The sequence below is a fragment of the Atractosteus spatula genome, chromosome 24 (genome assembly GCF_055471065.1).
Source record: "Atractosteus spatula isolate fAtrSpa1 chromosome 24, fAtrSpa1.hap1, whole genome shotgun sequence".
Classification (NCBI taxonomy): domain Eukaryota; kingdom Metazoa; phylum Chordata; class Actinopteri; order Semionotiformes; family Lepisosteidae; genus Atractosteus; species Atractosteus spatula.
Genome location: NC_142729.1, coordinates 12,405,857 through 12,412,755, shown reverse-complemented (window position 1 = coordinate 12,412,755; position 6,899 = coordinate 12,405,857). Strand labels below are relative to the sequence as shown.

The following is a 6,899-nucleotide window of genomic DNA, read 5'->3' as shown; positions in this document are numbered from 1 at the left end:
TCTGTAGAATATGAGAACAGGTTGTGCAATACCAAGCTTCTCGAGAAGCTGTCTCAAAAAGTACATGCACTTCTGTGCTTTCCTTATAATGGAAAACATGTTTTCATCCCAGCAGAGAGTGTTAGAGATACAGTAATAGGGCCCAGGAATTTCACCACATTGACAGTAGTGTCCTTAATTACCAGAAGGTAAGGTGCTGGGGGGTGCTTTCTGAAATCAATTATCATTTCTACAGTGTTAAGATCCAAATTGTTAGTGATACACCAAGTTGTGAGGTGATCCACTTCCTTTCTGTACTGGCTCTCATTGCCATTTGTGATGAGGACTATAAGAGTGGTGTCGTATGCAAACTTGAGAAATTTAACTGAGGGGTCGTCAGAAGTGCAGTCATTGGTGTACAAGGAATAGAGTAGAGGAGAGAGCACACGACCTTGGGGTGCGCCTGTGCTGCTTCTGGTTAGTCAGAAAGTCAAGGATCCATTTACAAATGGACTGGTTTACATTAATGTCTGAGAGTTTGCTAGGAATGATTTTGTTGAATGCTGAGCTAAAATCCACAAACAGGATTCTAGCGAGCGTGCCTTTAAGGTCCAGATGTAGCAGGACAAAGTGTATGCCCATATTCACAGCGTCATCTACTGACCTATTAGCCCTAGACACAAACTGCAGGGGATTAAGGTGAGTAGCAATGACAGTCTTCAGGTTTTTGAGAATCAAGTGTTCAAATGCATTCATTATCACTGATGTTAGTGCGACGGGTCTGTAGTCATTGAGTCATTTTTGGAACAGGAACAATAATAGAAGATTTAAAACAGTGCAATTTAAATTCACTGCTTTATCATTGCCTGCTATGAATCCTTAAGGTGTCCACCCTGCAATGTAGTTATGAACAATATCAAGTGCATATCTGCTATCAGCATATATTGTAAAGGTCTTTTAGATGACGTCTACTGGTTTTACATCCGTTCCCAGAGGACATTAATCTTGGGTTCCACTTTGGTGGCTGAATTAAACTATCCTGTTGCTGTTTACTGAGCACTATTCAAAAGTAGGTGATGTAACTGCTCAGTGTAAATGAAATAGTTTTTGAGAGTCAGTAATGCCCAATGCTGGAGCAGCAGTTCATCAGATCAGATTTTGCTCTCTGGATGATCTTAGGGGAACTGTCAGTCCTCCCTTCATTCTTACAATCAACATTAACAACAAACTTCTTTTAGTCTTTTTGTAACGGTTAACTTCAAAATTATATTTTTATTGGTGAAAATTATTTACTTACATCCTGTATTTTCCTCAGCATATTTTATAAATTGGCAGCAATAGGTGTGAAACAAGCAGTTCTATTATCCAGATGCTTATAATCAATGGAGAATCTCCAGCAGCCAGCTCAAGCTAGGGCTTGACATACTGACAAATGTTTATTGGATATCATTGGAGATGCCATACTCCTAGCACAGCTATTGGATTTCTTTCAATTCTGCTTCACTTTCATAAGGTTATGTGGTTTTCACTTATTTACAATTTCGACACTTTCACCTCAAGAATTTTTTTAACATCACCTATACTGTAGTGTGCTTCTTAAAAATAATACCTATATCTTTTTTTAGTTTCAATGTGATTGTTTCTCTCCTTGTTTTTTTTCCCATTTGACTAAATTCATGTTGTATTCTGTATTACTTTAGTTCCTGTTCAAAAATGTAGAAATATGTTTTGTGTTAGTGGTAAAGTGGGACAAATCCTTGGCAAATATTCCAGGTTATAGTGTTAGTGTTTAACCCTGTGTATTCCTTGTTGTGGATAAATAAGTGATAATTTGTAATAATTTAATCATTTGTGTACTGCCCATATTGATTACCAAAAAGGCCTCAGATCAGAGCAGTACAAGAAGTGATTTTGTGAAAAATAGCAGTCATTGGTTTGCGCCTAGCAGGGTTGTTAACAACAGAAGTGATCAACTCGAAAGAACAGGATGAAAACCACCTGAAACTGAATCAAACCCACCCCATCGGTTTGTACTGCAAGAGGCTATACTGTATAAAATGGGTTAGAAAACTTTAGTAGGTTGTCTGTTCTGAGAGGCAGACTCCTCACTATGGTGTTGCATACTGTGTAATGGCTGAATCTGCACAAGGGCGACTCCAGCTCCTCTGTTGAACATCCATGGGAAGAAAAAAGTAAAATTCACAAAAAACAAGATCATCATTCTTTATACCATAAATAAATGCGGATTGAAAGATGAAAACTAATTTTTTCAATTGTGTGCACATCCAAAGATGACTGAACTTTTCAGGGAAATGTGCTTATCTTATAAAGTTGACCATATGGGAGCAGGGATGTTTTTCATTCAATATGGGAATGGAATTTCTTTGCATGTTTTCAGAAATTGTTAAAGCAATGTTAAAAGTCAAACCGCTGTATCTGAGATGAAAATTTTAAAAAAGCACAACATTATATGAAGTAGTAGTTCAGGTGGGTAGCTGCGTCAGCATGTGTATGCTGCAAAGGAATATAGGTTAATTCCATGCTGAAAAGAGAAGAAAGAAAACACAACGTTTCAGCCATGGAGCCTTCTTCAGGTGTGAGAAAGACAGGGGCAGTAAGCAAAGGTAATGTAGTGGGAGAACAAAAGCTGGGAGAGAGGGGTGAGAGCAGGGGACAGAAAGAGAGGCCAATCAGGAGGTGTGAAGTCAGGATAGGTGAGGAGAGGTGTAAAATGAAACCTACAATAAATAGAATTTTGAAGAAAAGTAGTCTGTAGTTGAGAGAAAGAGGAAGGTGTGATCCTAGCTGCAGGATAATTTTAGTTTCTGTAGTCTTTCCGATGTATGAGTTAGGAAAACCATCTTTGAGAACACAGACGGAGAGATTAGTGTGATCATGGCCGTCAGAGGTGAAATGAGAAACAATGGGCTTGGAGAAATCTTCAATCTTCACAGCCCTAACATGTTCTCTGAAGCGGTCTCCGAGTCTCCTTCCTGTTTATCCAATGTAGATGGCTGGGCATTTACTGTAAGAGATACAGTAAATAAGGTTGCTGGAGGTACAACCTTATGTATGTCATCTGAGTGATCCGAAACTGTCCTGAGGGGCCTTGAATGATTGTGGTGTTACATATCTAACACGTGGAATAAACCTATTACTTGTTCCTTTGCAGCCTACGCATGCTGATGCAGCTACCCACTTGAACATTATATGAAGTCTAGTTAAATGACTTTCGGAATTTTCAGGTGACCCATCACTGGAGATTGTATTTTATATCAAGTATACTGTATGTTGAAGATATAAATACAGTTTACTGATGTGTCTCAGTTTTAACAATGTCAATGTATAAAAAAATACATTTAAATTTTGCAATCACTTTTCCTAGATGTAAAGAGAACCTCCACTGTAACTGGATTAGAGTTTGTTAAACAGTTTATTTTCCTTATATTTCAATTAATACTCAACCTGGCTTTGCAGGTAGTTCTGTTTTGCTGATAAGTTAAAGCATTTATGATGTATCTCTTACATTTTAAAAATACAGTCTAATGTCAAAATAAAATGTAATGAGAGAGTAGTATATATTTTACAATGATGAAGACATTAAAAAATGAAAATTAAAGAAACAATGAGCATTCAGATATTTAAGAGTCTTTATTTTCTGAGTTACCTCTAGAAAAGACATTATAGACTGAAACACCATTTATTGTCACTTACTGAGCAAAATATAATTCCAGAAACCTTTCCACTAATTTAAGTCAAACAGGGGAAATAACACAGCATATCTTCACTGCCTGACATTCACAATGTGATCTGTAGTAGATCTGTGACAATTCCAAAGATATATTTTACTGCATATGTTTACTGGCACTGATCACTCTATCTGAAAAGACAAACAGAAACTTAAAAACTTTGGCTAAAACATATTCATCCTTGTTACATAACATTTGCCAAATTAACATGCATGTCTTTACACAGATATCAAATGATTATTTGCAGTCTGGTTTCATTATGTTGAAGTTTCTGCAGACATACAGTATTACAGAGAATTAGTCACAGTCATTGTTTCTTGTCTTAACAGTTCTCTCAAGGTGAGTCTTTCCCCGCCAGCAGCCTGATGCTTTCCAAAGGGTTCCAGTTCATATTCAGCTGCAGCAAGCGTACTTTGAATGATGCTTTCTAATTCTTTGGCAGCAAGGGGCGCACATGGCTGGCCACATCATTGAAGGAGATCTGGACATAATTGGGAACATTCTCCCCAGGGAAGGAAACAAGCTGGGAGCCCTGGCGGTTGATGTGCTCGTACAGCACCCAGACTCCACCTTTCACTTTGTGGGAAGAAGCTGTGTCGCTGAAAGCGATTTCCTGAAGATTGGTTTCCTCTCGTCGGGTCACTTCCCTTCCATTGTAATTGATGTGCTCAAACAGCTGGATTTCAGGGTTGTCCAGGTCATCTGTGATCATCCGTAGGGAAGAAAAGATTTCTTTGTCATCAAGGGTAGGGTACTCTCCTTCCTCAAACACCCGTTGCTTTCCAGCAAAATTCTTTCCATAATATGCTACCCATGGCGCACCGATTACTTTCAAAGACAAGATGGCGTTGTTGAAGCCCTTTTCCTCTAGGTCATGGACATTGTTCTTGAATTCAGCTTTTCTGCCAGTGAACCCCTCTTTTGTAAAAACAATGATCTTGCTCATTTTGAATGATGGCTGGACAAGGCTGGGAGAATGCAGGTGCTTCTTTAGCAGCTTCCTGTGACTCTGCTGAGAACAGTGACTGTTACCTGGGGCGCAGAGCTGCCTTTTTATCCTCATCTGTTCCAAAGTGGGTGTTGACAAGGACATGATAATACATGTACTGTAGCTCTTGCAGCTCAGAAACATGTCAAACCTCAGTCCTTCCGTTCAGTCTAATCTGAATATATACTGTATGCATATATTGACCCACGATTGAACAACGCTTAGTTGTGGCAGAGTTGATATTTAAAGATTATAAATGTGATTTATGCAGATGCACAAGGGCATTTATTGCACAACAGAAACACACATAAAAATGAATTTGAACCAGTGAAACACTCTACGTGAATGTTAATGTGTTGTAAGTTCATATGGCATAATTTAGCAGTTTGTGTTGTGATATTAAATTCTTTTTTGCCAGATATCTTTTCAGTACTCCTTTTGAGGGTTACTGGCAAAGCATAGAGGCATTTGTCATTTTTAGTATTGTATAGATAAAATGTTTTTGTTTTCTTTTTGTATTTGAAATATTTTCTGGAAGACTCTTCCAGTGTTTCAGTTATCCAAAAGTATATTTAATCTTGCTTATGACCTAGACTGCATTTGCAGGAAGGTACTTTTTGATTTTTTTAAGATTTTGTCTGAATCTATTGAGTGCATTATAATTCACATCAAGGTAAAAAAAATAGCAATAAAGCTTATTTTTTAAAACTTTCATCTTTCCTGTCTTGACTCTGTCTCTTCATTGTACAGTATCAACACGTCTACATTATAAAACTGGCTTTCTTCTTTTAGGTTAATGCCTATTGTAATAAACATCACTGCTCTTTCTATCACTTTATACCGTCCTTATCTCCTGGCCTAGAACTTACTGTGAGACCAAGAACTAATAGTCTATCTCCTGGTGGAAAAAAATAAATGTTCTCTGACAACAGGCATTTTGGCCCTTAGACATTTTAAATGACAAATTTGAATCACTAAAAGTGTATCTATCATCCATATGCTTTCTCTATGTGGCACAGTGACTGTAACTAAAACATGTCCCTGTTGGGTCACCTCTTTCATTCTTCCTCTAAATTTTATTGGATCCAGAAGGGATGATGTTACATCTGTTCAGCAGCTCTAATTTAATTTTGGAAATAGGACATTTGGGGGTATTTGAAATCAAGCTATACTTATAAACTGAGGTCTGTGCCATGTCCTTAGAAATTGAAATAAGCATACAGCCAGACCACAATAATGTATTAAGCTGAGAAAAGCCTTTTGTTATTAACTATTTAAGTGCTTTAAGTGTTTTACCTAGCCAGTTGAGACTAAAATTGCAGAGAACAAGTCAGGCCTTTCAATCACTTCCATGTTGCAATTACTGGATTGTCCAGAGAGAGGACTATTACTTCTAAAGAGACCCCATTTTGTCCTGTCTTCATACTTTCCAGTGCGTTGCTATCTTTTCCTTGTTTTCTTGTGTGTTGCCAAAATAATCGACCATTGTAAAATATACTAGATGAGGAAAGAACCAACAGTCCAACAACGTCTACTGTACAATAGTTACCTGAACTAAGGGTTGTGCCCTAGAGAAACAGAACCATGATCTTGTTCGTCAAAATTACCCAATCTCACCTGTGGCTTTTCTGAATTTTAAAATTGAATCACAAGTTCTCAAAACTGTTATGCTGTGAGTGTTGTAACCTCACCTGTAACTACCCCCCAAACTTGAGTCTGAATTTCCTTATTTTAATAACAGACTTGTCTGCGTGAGACTTCTGAGGGTTTCTGCACAATATCCGCTTATCTTAGGAGAGCAATAGAAATGCGCATGCCTTGGTTTAAGGCCTTCAGCCAGTCATGCTTTTCTTTTCAAATCAGAAAAGACTTCCACTGAGGAAAAATAGTCATTGTTTAAAAATAGAACATAATGGATAAATATTTCTAATGAAAATAATAACAAAAATATACATGCTGTTTCTAATTTTATTTATGGCCAGTGCTGTTCCAGAAACATCCCAATAACTGAGATAAACACACTCCGTCCTACGCATCACACTGCTGCTGTAAAATCATTCTTGATTGATTCCCAATGCAACCCTGTTCAATTTTGCTCTTTGGTCTATCAAATAAAAAAGCAATACACATCTTAGGATTTCAATTGCAATCACTGTTGTTCCTTGGGGAATAAATTCTCCCTC

The 6,899-nt window shown here is 37.6% G+C and overlaps 1 pseudogene; it reads right to left on the bottom strand.

Moving 5' to 3' along the window:
• Positions 1 to 4,155: 4,155 nt before the first annotated feature.
• On the bottom strand, positions 4,156 to 4,821 carry LOC148815921 (epidermal differentiation-specific protein pseudogene; annotated as a pseudogene).
• Positions 4,822 to 6,899: the final 2,078 nt, after the last annotated feature.